Consider the following 13,647-nt stretch of genomic DNA (forward strand, 5'->3'; position numbering starts at 1 on the left):
CCCCTGACCATTAGGTCCAGTCGTGGCCGACTCTGGGGTTGCAGCGCTCATCTCACTTTCAAGCCGAGGGAGCCAGCGTACAGCTTCCGGGTCATGTGGCCAGCATGACTAAGCCGCTTCTGGTGAACCAGAGCAGCGCACGGAAATGCCATTTACCTTCCCGCCGGAGCAGTACCTATTTATCTACTTGCACTTTGATGTGCTTTCAAACTGCTAGGTTGGCAGGAGCTGGGACCGAGCAACGGGAGCTCACCCCGTCGTGGGGATTCGAACCGCCGACCTTCTGATTGGCAAATCCTAGGCTCTGTGGTTTAACCCACAGCGCCACCCACGTCCCATGTATTTTGCGAGAAAATAAACAGAAGCCATTCACCTGGCTGCTTCTCCTTGTAATCAAACTAAGTGGGAATGCAAGAATGCCAGGTTTACTTGGGTCATATCCAACGCTGCTGCTCCAGTAGTGCAACAGAACGTTCCCCTCTTCCCCTCTCTCTTGCAGCCCTCCACGCACCTTCAGAATTTGATCCAGAGAGGTGAAGAGAGATGTATAAAAACAAGGACATTTTTCTTAAAGTCCTTTTTTATTTCAAACTTCACAGAGAGAGGCTACAGGACCCAACATCTTGGATAATGGCATTGTCCCAAGTGAATCTCCACCCCATCCGTGTCTCTCCCACTTCCTCATTTGTCATCTTCATCACCTCCACTACGGGTGCCGCCAAATGCCCTCTGTCTTTGAGCTCTTTGCTCTCCTACTTTTAAGGCTCGCCGGCTTTCGGGAAATGATGGGTCTGGAGCGCTTTCCAATGACAATGTTATTAAGGTAGCTTGCTCTCGATGAGCTGGTAGCTGCAGGTCAATGGCACAGTGAGAAACCGAACCAGACACCACAACGTGTCAGCCAGTTGCTGCTCCGGCTCTGCCTGCTGCTCCTCTCCATTATTTCCCCTCATCTGCCTCTGAGCTGTGACCTCCCACAGAACACTTTTGTAAATCTATACTGTCTGCTACCTGGAAGGGCTGGGTCTGCCTAGCCCGACACACACCAAAAACATAACATTGTCTGATTCACTCCAAAGTGATGCCAAACGCTGGCAAAAGACCCCCTGCAACGTTTGGCAGTGAAAACGCTATATGTTTCACTGGCCTTTTCACAAAGTGAGCCCTTGGCATCCTAAACCACAGGGTCATGGTTTCAGCCAAAACCCAACATTGTCCAATTCACTCCCAAGAGGCACCAAACGCTGGCAAAATTGAAATTAAATGTAACAGCTGCAAACACAAGGGGTTTCATTAACGCATTAGGATTATAGCTTGATTCCATCTGCAGTTATCAAGATAATGTAATTTGCTACAGAAACAAATTTCAACACATGAATTGGTTCTTGTAGCTGCACAAAAGCCTGTTGCAAGTGGGTGATAAAAGACATGCAGCAGTGAAATGCAGAAGCACATGATGTGCATAACGAGAAACTACCAGTCAAGAAACTGCCTCTTTGGAATTTGTGACACACAGGAAAAAGTTCTGTTCTCTTAGAGTTCTTGGGGATCCTTTGCACTCACTGAACTTGCCTTTAAATGCTCTTTATATGACATTGTAACAGAACAGAGATGAAACAGAAGAGATGGCTCTCTCTTTTTGGTCAATTCCCAATGCATCTTGTTTTTGGCTTCTTCACTGAGTATTGTGTTGAAACTTTGAAACTGAACCATTGGAATTGAAAACTAGAAAATGTTTCACATATTTCTTCAAGGAAAATATCAAAGTCTAGGACCAAAAAAATTATGCATGGTTGAGAGAAGGGGTTTCCACATTGCTCCCCAGCTTTATAAATCCATTGTTGGTTCAGATATGTACATCAACCATGCTGTAATCACAGGCTTAGATGGAAACCTAAGGAAAACACAGACTTTTACAATAACTCAGGAGCTTTCACTCACACATATCTATGAAACAAACCCCACTCAGCAAATGGTAGTCTAGAATCTGCTGGGCTAGAAAATGTGAAATGGGCAAACTGACATTCAATGGAAAGCAAGAGTGGGGAATCTACTCTAGCCCATTTCAGACATTGTTCGCTGCATTGTACATCATGTACAGTACGTCAATTTTAATGTATATTTTATGTGAAGTATCCCTGACACCACACACTTCATCCAGGTCCTCTCCCATCATGCACAGAGCAAACATCTGGAGAGAGAGGGCTTAGAGCTGTAGGTGCACTTACAGTTAAGGGGCACAAAGTCTTAATGGTTCTAATTGGTTTTAAGCTCACAGGTCTGAAACTTCGTGGGCTGCATTTACAAATTTCTTCCCAGCCATTTGACAGGTCGGAGGGGAGGGGATTAGCTTTACACTTGTTCAAATGCAGCTGTCATGACCTTGGGCTAGTGTTGGTACTCCAAAATGTTGGGAAGCTGGTAGTCATGAGCAGGGGTGGGGCAGGAGGGAACGCAATAACAAAAATAGCAAAGTAAGAAGAAAGCTAAATTCTTCATTTAGCTGCCGCCACCCCAATTTGATACAAATGAGATCTCATTTAATTCCAAAGAAATCTCCCTCCTGAACGTTTTGAAAAGGTTAAAATGCAATTTTCTGAAACTAAGTTATTAGACAGAGGAATATTAACCTTTGAGCTCCGCAGACTCGCCCTCCCCCCTTCTCTCACTTTTTAATCTCCTTTTCATTTTTGTTTGTACGCCCGTTCATTTTTTATTTTTACTTTTCCACTTTATTTATTTATTTGTTTTTGAAATCGCCACCCCGTTGCTAAGGAACGGCTGCCTCTGTGCACAGGCATGTTCTCCTATCTGTCTCTCAGCATCGTCGCCTGGCCCAGGGTACCTCTGTCCCTAGCGCTTGCTGACGGCAATACATTCTCTTACCAAAGAGGAAAAAAGAGAAAGCATTTATCACGGCATTGCACAGTAATGGCCACTCAGTGGAGGGGAAATTGAGCTGACCTGAAGGCCAAAGCTGTTAGGGAGACTGGTGGGAAGGATAAAAGGGTCAGAACACCCTTTTCCCACCCACTTAGTGGGCAGTAAGCAGTGCCCCCTGTTTCCACTAACACATTCCAAGGCTTTGCACCCGAAATAAATGTTTATTTGACATTACCAATAAAATAAAAAATATGATTTCAACACAGAAGCCAGAGATGTATTTACACAGAGGCAGGCTGCAATCCTATGCAGAAGGGTCTTCTGCGTAAATCCCACTGACCTCCATGGGATTTTAAGCTAACAAGTTGTACAAAGGATCACAGCCTCTTTGGGAAACTTGCTTATGACTTCCAGTGCAATGCCAATGTTGCTACTATCAAGAGGAAATTATCATATCCTTTCATGTTCAACCTTCTTTAATTTACAGAAAAAAGGAAAAGATATGCAATTCTGTGGTTCCTGTCAAGTTAAAGTCATCCTTTCCCATAAGTATTTTGGAAGAGGTTGGTTTTTCTTTCTTAAAGTTCAGAAGAATGAGAAGCCCAACCACCAGTATTTTCCTGAATAGATAATTTTATTTATGGCTTCAAATTTTTCACTCATTTCTTTCACTCGGTTTTATTTTTTCCAGCCCAAAATAACATTAAATAACATATAACATTAAAGTGATCAAATTTTATATTTCAGGAAAATAAAAAAATAGTTGTGGTTCTGGTTTTCATTGATGCACACAAATTCCTAAGAATATTGGGGAGACCTGTGGAGAAGAAGGTCATCAGAATGATGAAATTCTAACTAAACTTTTCACTAAAAGCTCTCTTTGCTATAGAAGCTTCAGTGATGGATGCCAAGAGAACTTACAGGTGTCAGCTATGTTGGTTTACCTAACAATACGAACAATCTTATGAAAAGCAGCAATAGATGCTAACTTAACAAAAATGAGTTTAAATAATTGTTTTATATGGAAGTGTCATAAGTTATCAAACTATATAGCAGAGTATACATTGATCCCATTTATTGATGGGCTAAGATCTGCTCTTCTAAATGATATGAACACACACACACTCCAAATACAAATAGCATTAATAGCTATCAATTCCAATCAACATGTTTGTAAAATGCTTTGCGTGGTGTATAAAAGTTATGAAACAAACAAATAAGCAAGCATAACTACATCCCAATCTACTGGCACATTAATTTCCATGTTAAGAACGGGCTTTCTGCACATGAGATGGTCCCAGCACAATTGCCCTGAGGATGTGTGAAGCTGCCATTAGGCTTATAGGCATCCCATACATATGTGATGTTTGTGATTCTGTGTATCACTAGAATATCAATGCAGGTGACAAATATCTAGAATTACCCCAATGTCCATGATAGTGCCAAATATAGGAGTGCTATATTATGGCAATATATACAGCACCCATGCGAAGGCACTGACTCTTAGAAAGGACATCTTCATGTTGGCTAAGTCACAATCTTGCCTGATGGTCCCCAGGCCACCACAAAGGGTCCCTTCTTATGTGAAACAGGAAATGTGGCTGTCCTGTAATCCAGGGATAGCCAATGAGGTGCTTTCAATGTATCATCAGACTTCTATCAGCCCCAGCCAGCACAGCCAATGGCCAGGATGATAAGAGCTGGAATCCAACAACATCTGGATGGCATCATCCTATAATCCCACCCAGTAACGATTATAAGAGGAATGGGCATAGTTGTGAATATGCCATTCTAGTCAAGATTTGTCACCAATCAGGAAAATGTAGTTAGACTGCCTGTCACAGATTTTAAACAGGGAGTTAAAAACCACTATGATTACATACAGCAACATAAATCACCTTCTCACAAATTTGCCATAATAATGGCAGAAAGCTAAAATTATAGGCTTTTTTTGTTTTGAATACTGTATAAAGCAATAAGTGCAATATATTAGTGTGAATGTGAAATACCTAGGAAGCTTAAACTGCTAATGTGGATTTCAGAAAGGGCAGCATTTAGTGACTGTTTATCCATTAGCAGTTCACAGGCTGATTTTATATATTAGAAGTGCAGTCATACTAGAATGGCAATAACAGTTCCTCCTATATTCAGGGTGTTCAGACAACAATATTTAAGCAACAAAAGAAGAGGCTGAGTCAATCTCAGTTTTAGTGAATCCCCAGGAAGTCATCAAATAAGAATGTGAACTTTAAAATTGATCAGGATTAATTTCACTGACACTGTATCATAACATATCTCTCTTTGGAGACTCATTTGTTGCACAGCAGATGCAAAGAAAGTAAGGAAAGAAATAAATCAGAAGGCAAGAAGGCAATTAGATTTTTGCCATTGATAAAATACTAAAAATGTCTGATTTATCAAAGCATTGACAAATAGAAATAAACACCCCCTTTCTTTTTAGAAAATCTTCTGAATTGCAAAAAAGAAAGAAAAACAATCTTGATCATATTATCAATAAATTTCACATTCCAGTATCACACAAATCAGTGGAATGGGATTTTCGTTTGTTGATTTCTGGAAATCTATAGCAAGAAATGGACTCTCTTATCTATACTTCTTAAGTGAAAGGTCATGCCCTAATACTTTTGCCCTGCATAAAGAAAAAGAGTCACCCAGATTAAAACAGTGTTTTTATATATGAGCAAGAGTGAGGAGCCTATGGCCATACTATTGTTGTTGGGAATCCAAATCTCATCATCCCTGACCATTTGCCATTTGCTATGGGGGCTGATGGAACATGTAGTCTAACAACACCTGGAGGGTCACAGGTTTTCCATCCCTGGATATAAAGATACTTGCACATCTAAATATGGGCACCATATACTGCACCGTAAAGAGAAACTTATTCAGCATCATTATGCAGTAGATTAATTTCAAATGTTGATATATATCATAGTTCAGCTTGCCATTCCAGCCAGGCAAGAAGGGGGCAGTGTGTGGTCAGTGAGAGGGGGAGTGATATGGGAAATGGGTGTGGCTGGGACTAAGACCCAAAGGCCAAAGAGAGTGGCCCAATCCTGTACTATGCTGTTTGCACTGAATAAAGCTGATCAGATAATGGTTACTCTTTCTTGACTTCCTGCAAACATTGTTTAAAAGGACCTTCACAAATAGAGTTGCTGCAATGCTCAAGCTAAATTTAGTAATCATTCTGATACCACACTGGGCAGCTATTTGGCCTGGATCCAAAAGATGTCGAAGCCCCTGTACATCCATCATTCTGCCCGGACACTGAGTTCCAGTGCTGAGGGCCTTCTGGCGAACCAAGCAGAGGGCCTTCTCGGTAGTGGCACCCGCCCTGGGGAACGCCCTCCCACCAGATGTCAAAGAGAAAAATAACTACCAAACTTTTAGAAGACATCTGAAGACAGCCCTGTTTAGGGAAGCTTTTAATGTTTAATAGGTTATTGTATTTTAGTCTTTTATTGGAAGCCGCCCAGAGTGGCTGGGGAAACCCAGCCAAATGGGTGGGGTATAAATTATTATTATTATTATTATTATTATTATTATTATTATTATTATTATTATTATCTATAGAATGAGGGAAAACTTTGCACAGTCCTACAGAAAGGCTATAGAGAATGGACTAGTGATTCACATTCTCCCAAATGTATAAACGGGAAAGCTGTGTCTTCTCAGAAAAATGTGTTTGCTTCCAATATGGATAGAAGACATCTGCCTCTATGTTTTCTTCTCCATGGTTAATAACAGCTGTGTGCAGATCAGCATCAGAGAACTGATTTGGAGGTTGGGGCTTAAACTCCCCTCTCCTGTACCATGGTGCGCAGCCAAATCAGACTCCCTCTTTTCTGGGCGAGAAGAAGACATTGTGAGTTTCAGTCACCTGTGTCATGTACTGTTTGCCCCTAAAAGGCAAATCATATAACTGTGCTGCTAGACATATATGCAATTTCATTTTCTACATGTGTTGCAAACGATTGTTGTTGTTGTTGTTTAGTCGTTTAGTCGTGTCCGACTCTTCGTGACCCCATGGACCAGAGCACGCCAGGCACTCCTGTCTTCCACTGCCTCCCGCAGTTTGGTCAGACTCATGTTTGTAGCTTCGAGAACACTGTCCAACCATCTCGTCCTCTGTCGTCCCCTTCTCCTTGTGCCCTCAATCTTTCCCAACATCAGGGTCTTTTCCAGGGAGTCTTCTCTTCTCATGAGGTGGCCAAAGTATTGGATCCTCAGCTTCAGGATCTGTCCGTCCAGTGAGCACTCAGGGCTGATTTCCTTAAGAATGGATAGGTTTGATCGCTGTATCGTTGCAAACGATACAGCTACCTATTCTAAAACAAAGCATTGTGTTCAATGGCAAATTATCCACTGTCAATTCTGTGCTTGAATCCGGCCCCCAAAGTTGCAATCCTCTGTGGCTCATTTGAGAAGACCTCTTGACCTTAGTGGGACCATTCCCAAAGTAAGTTTTTGAGCTCCGTATTATGACAGATCACAGACCTTGCCCCAGCAGTGTTGTGAAGTGTGAGGCTATGAAGAAGAGAAAAGCACCAATTCAGATTTGTCTGCTATTAAGTCATCAGCCACAGACCTCCATGAAACCTAAGCAGATGTGTTTGAAGGAACACTTCGGATTTGTCATTAAACGGAGAGGTTATTCTTTTGACATCTGCTGACTTGTTCAGACTATCAATCCAGTCTGAGCTGACCCCACAAGACACAAAACAGGGTGAAGCTGCCTTTTAAATAGTTTTCATGCATTTTACCATTTGTTTCTCACATTTCCACAGCCAGGCATAAAATGAAACCTAGTATAAAATTCCACATGTAAATGATTGTGAGCCCAGCACCCGTGATCTAACTTTAAATGAATATTTTAGGCCAGCTGGCTGTGAAGAATGGCTTTAAGGCACTTTTCTTGAGTTACTAAGCAGGAAATAAAATGCCCAATTATCCTTTAACCTAAATGTAGCATTCTTTGGTTCAATTAAGGCCACCACTGTGGGACTGGTGATTGCAAGGTTGATCTGGGTATGTTTGGCTGCGAAGTACAATAGATAGAGAGAGAGAGAATCCCAAAGGTTGGAGCTTTAATTTTAAAACACACATGAAAAGCAAGTATCTAGGTTGTGAGGTTGAGTTTTTGAGTTTAAAAACTTATAAGCCAGCACACGGATTCAGTGAGGGTGATCTGCAAACAGGAAAAGGTATACTTCCCAACATTCATTCATTCATTCATTCCCTGCCCATCTGGCTAGGTTTCCCCAGCCACTCTGGGCGGCTCCCAACAGAATATTAAAAACATGATAAAACATAAAACATTGAAATATTCCCTAAACAGGGCTGCCTTCAAATGTCTTCTAAAAGTCAGATAGTTGTTTATTTCCTTGACATCTGGTGGGAGGGCATTCCACAGGGCGGGTGCCACTACCAAGAAGGCCCTCTGCCTGCTCCCCTGTAACCTCACTTCTCACAGTGAGGGAACCGCCAGAAGGCCCTCTGAGCTGAACCTCCTTCTAGTCCATGTTGAAGTTCTCTCCTCTAGCTTAGACAAAAAGCATCTCCTTTGCATCCAGAAGGTACCTGGTCATCTCCAGGTAGCACTGAGAAAGATTCCTGCCTGAAATCCTGAGGATTCACTGCCAGTCAGTGTAGGCAGACCTGAGCTAGACGGCTCAATGGTCTGACTCAATATAACTAAGGAAGCATCCTCTGTAAGAAGTCAGACTTCGGGGCTGGTCTTCATATCTTCCCAAATACTCAAAATCAAGAAGTAATTTGGTATGGCTTACACTTGTCAGATAGGTAAAAGAATTTCATTTCTTCATTTTATTTGTATGTTATTTTTCCACCCACGTGTTCAAGGTAGCTTACCAAAAAACAAACCAGGGATACATTTCAGACAAACACTACAAAAATAAATGCATTACATAGCATTACATAGCAAAACCATAATATAGTAAGCATTTCGTAACATACCAAACCATATGATAACACACAAAAATCACACATTTCAATACTATAACAAGATTACTTAAACACCATTCTTGAATTTCTGAATTAAGACAAATATGCCTCCTGTATAAATGCTCTCCAGCATCCATTCTATACTCAAATATTTACAATATTTTGCAAAAGCCCAGATTTTGCACTTCAATCAAATTAAGATAATTACATTGATTTATATTATGTTAATTTACCATAGTCTCGCCTGCAGTTTTTTTTAGAAAGATATTTTTAGGCTGATGCCTAAAATAGCAAGTGAAACCAAAACACACATGTGTGTTTTAATGTACCCAACGGAATGTGCACTGGGCATGGCACATGGAGTTTCCCATATGCAGATGGTTTTCTAGCACTGATCAGGAAGCCATGACTTCTGCTTATACAGTGGAACCTCTGGTTACATACACTTCAGGTTACATACGCTTCAGGTTACAGACTCCGCTAACCCAGAAATAGTGCTTCAGGTTAAGAACTTTGCTTCAGGATGAGAACAGAAATCGTGCTCCGGTGGCGCGGCAGCAACAGGAGGCCCCATTAGCTAAAGTGGTGCTTCAGGTTAAGAACAGTTTCAGGTTAAGTACGGACCTCCGGAACGAATTAAGTACTTTACCCGAGGTACCACTGTACAATGGAAGCTCCCTTCCTATTGTCTGCAGACAATAGGAGGGTACCCCCTAGAGCAGATTTAATGGGGGCACAAGGAAGAGAGAGAAAGGGAATGTCCCGTGATACAACTCTATTTCCCTAACTAAGGCTGATACCACCCCATATCATGGGAAAGAAACCACAGTGCTAAGGCTCACTGCAAAGCTTAGAGCCTGGGCCTCCTTGGAAAGGAAATTGACTACAGTATATCACTGCCTGATCATTTGTCTTTCCAGCGCTTTCCACCACACCAACCCCAATGCATTATTGTTGTGTGTGTGTGTGTGTTTGAATCACAGTGAAGAAACAGCTTGTAGCACACAGTTGGCAATATCCATATTGCATAGTTCATTCGAGGGGAGGCCATATTTCCAGCAACCTTGTGACAGAAGCTCAGGAAACGCTGGCAATTTTTTTTCCTTAGCGTTAGTTAATGCTAGAAAAATACAGCTGTCAATTCTCACATAACAGCTGAGATTTGGTAGTTTCTAATGAAATACAAGCTGTGTTAAGCGGGAGGCATTTTAAAACTGTTGCTTCAAATACATGTTGCTAAAACAGTCAAGTCGTAAGCTTCATATGCCTAATAGGCTGTTTACAGGCTTGCATACCAGAAGTCCAAATTAATGGGAATACAAACTGAAACTAAAGAATGAGTGATATCCTTTTGATGTGGGTTATATGCGCCCTGGCCTTTTATAGGAGATGGGATATTTTTCTTGCAGGAGATTAATGATGAACTGTGAAATGTTTTCTTTGACGTGCGCTGCTATACACAGCCCTGATGGAAATAAATGTGGGAAATTGAGTGACTTTTTTTTTAAAAAAAGGTTTTTTATTCAATTATCATGATGTTCCAAGAAGGTTTTCAGACTGGTGAGCAATGCCACACTGTGACCAGCAATTTCTTCCTGGATTCTATATTGGGTAAATTAATTACAAGACAAGCCTTGGGAATTAAGTGTATTTTAAGTTCAGAGACATCTGTTTGGAGTCTTATAATACCTCTGGTCCCTTTGGAAATGTACTCGTTAGTATCAGTGGTATAATGTTCATTTCCGCTGGCAGAATCATGTTGTGATATCTTTGGTTTCAGCGATACTCTACTTGACCTACCAAGGGCATCAACAAACACTGAGGATTTTCCTCACACCATTCTTGTTTCCTCAGTATGGATCATTTAAATATAACCCAGATTAGGTTATAAGAAGGTGGCGACTGTTTGTCGTGCCTTAAATGCACAGAGATGCATTTTCTTTAAACAACAACAACAAAATGTAACAGGAAAGTGTAACATAAACTTGTCGGGCTTGGTAAATTAGCAACGTGCCTTGCCTGGAATTTGCCCCAAATTAATAGTGCATCTTATACACAGCTCACTCATAAGTAAATCCCCTTGAGTTCCATGGGCCTCACTCCCACCCAGGTAAATGTGCAAAGGATTGTGCTGTAAATAAGCACAATCCTGCACATGTCTTCTTGAAAGTAAGCCCCTTTAGTTTAAGGGGGCTTGCTCTCAACTACATGAGTAGAGAAATACAGCTTAAAATACCAATGTATACGTTTAATTTTGGTGGTGAAAACAGACAGACAAAGAGGACTGTGAGGTTATTCGTTTATAGCATTTCAATTCTGTTTTATTCTCCAAAGAAGAACTCAAGTTGACATATCCCAATATATGAAATCATTTCAGCCCCTCTACAGCAGCTGTGGGGAGCTCAGGCTCGGTGGCTTCTCTGTTTAGCCTTGGGACTCTCCCCAGATTAGCCTTGGGACCCCCCTTCCCTCCAGGCTTCACATCATCTTTGAGTATTTGTCCAGTCCTGTTTTAAAGCCAACCCAGTTAGTGACCTAGAAAGGAATGTAGCCCTCAGGATCAAAAAGATTGCCCATTCCTGCTATATAATGTACAGCTGTACCTTGGAAGTCGAATGGAATCTGTTCCGGCAGTCCGTTCAACTTCCAGAATGTTTGGAAACCCAAGCGTGGCTTCCGATTGGCTGCAGGAAGCTCCCCATCAGACATTTGGATTCCAACGAACACTCACTTCCGGATTTGCGGCATTCGGAAGCCAAAATGTCCGAGTACCAAGGCGTTTGGGATCCAAGGTACGACTGTATTAGTATTGCACAAGCAGTATTACTTGTTATTATCATGTCACCAATGCGAATGTCATCAAGCAGTAATACTACGACATCATTCATTCCTAGAACTCTGCTCATCCAGGATTTGCATCGCAGTATCATGCACATATGTAAACTATGGAAGCCGTTCCCAGAGGAGACGGTGATGGCCGCCAAGTTGAATAGCTTTAAAACAGGATTGGACAAATTCATGTGAGATTAAGCCTCTCAATGGCTACTAGCCAGGATGGCTATGCTCTCCAGTATTGCTTCTGAATACTGTACCAGGTGAGGGGAGTCTGCTCTTGTGGCTGGATTCTGCCGCTGTGAGAACAGGATTCTGGGCAAGTTGGGCCATTGGCCTGATCCAGCAAGCTCTTCTTAGAATTTGGCGACCCGAAAACTGTAGCAGATGTTTTTCTTGTCAAATTGCTCTGCTTGTGACAGGCATCTTTTCCACGAGGAATATTAATCGAAGAGGCAGGGGGATACAAATTGGACTGACACGTTTTTATCACATTTCTCAACAATGCTCTACAGCTGAAGCCCAAGCATGCCTGTTTTTTTGGACCCGCTCTTTTCTTTCCTTTTTTTAGTTTTCTCCTTGAAGATAGATTAAATTGATCATTTTTTCTTAGGCATACTGCACTTCAGGCTCATTTTGCTTTGTAATTAAGAAGAAAGCCAGAAACATCATTTAGACATTAAGAATTTAATAGATATATTTTTTCTAGCTTTATGCATTAGCACGGGACAGCCTATTAATGAAATAAGTCTTCCTTCAGGGTCAATTTAGATGGGCTGTAATCTTCTGCAAATATATTGTAAATGAGGATCATTTAATGATCTTAAAACTAACTGCCAGAAAAGGATCGGTTTAACTCCCAGGACAACAAAAAAAGGGGCTTGACATGACTTGCACACCCTTTATAATTAACAAATATGTAATGTTGACCCTGCAGTATTACATAATTGCAAATATTATCTTCTTATTTAGGTCAGTCTCAGCCTTTCTGACCTGAGAGGTTAATTCCGACTAAGGGAATGCTGAGGCTTGCATTAGGCAGTCAATAAAAGAATGGCTAGGTTTTAATTTTCAAAGCCGACTAGCTTAGCAGTCTCAAATGCTGAAGCTGCAAGGAAAATGGATCTGACGGTGGAAATGATAATGGAGTAAGGAGTTATAGTTCTGTAATTGACCATAGAGAACAACAAAGGGCCTTGTAGCTCCGTAATTCCTAACAACATTATTAGGGCATAAGCTTTTGTGGACTAGAGCCCATAAAGTCAACTGCATTTCAAGAAAGCTTGGGCCCTAATGAAACTGGGTATAAGACTCTACACTACGAGCGGCATGCCGCAGCAGGATAATGTGGCTACATACTTCAGAGGTGGATTTAGGAGGGCAACCGGTTCAGTCGCACTGGGCGCGGAGCCTTGGGGGCACTGTTGGGGGCTTCACAACTTTTATGTAGGGTGGGAGGGTGCCCAATTTTGACATCGCACAGGGTGCCGCTGAAATTTGAAACAAAACAAAAAATTCCTCCCAGTAGCAGCTTAGGCACCAGCTAAGTTTGTTATTGGTATGAGCTTTCGTGTATCTGAAGAAGTGTGCATGCACATGAAAGCTCATACCAATAACAAACTTAGTTGGTCTCTAGGGTGCTACTGGAAGGGGGGGGGAATTATTTTGTTTTGACTACAGCAGACCAAAACCTACCTGTAGCTGAAATTTGAGAGCCCCAGGGTCCGCCATTGCATACTTCTCTGACAGTTGTGACCAGGGGCAGTTTTTAGTCAGTTGGAGACAGAACCTATAAACCAGGATGCAAGATAGCTTCCGACTTTTAATCCCTGGACTGATATCTGCATACTTTCTCCTCAGGAACCTCCCTCTCTGTTCTGTAGGATCTCAGAAGGCAGCCTTGCTGCACGTTTCTTTCATCCAGAGGCTATTTCATCCGCTGGT

Source organism: Podarcis bocagei (genome assembly GCF_964188305.1).
Source record: "Podarcis bocagei genome assembly, chromosome: 5".
In the NCBI taxonomy this organism is placed as follows: Eukaryota; Metazoa; Chordata; class Lepidosauria; order Squamata; family Lacertidae; genus Podarcis; species Podarcis bocagei.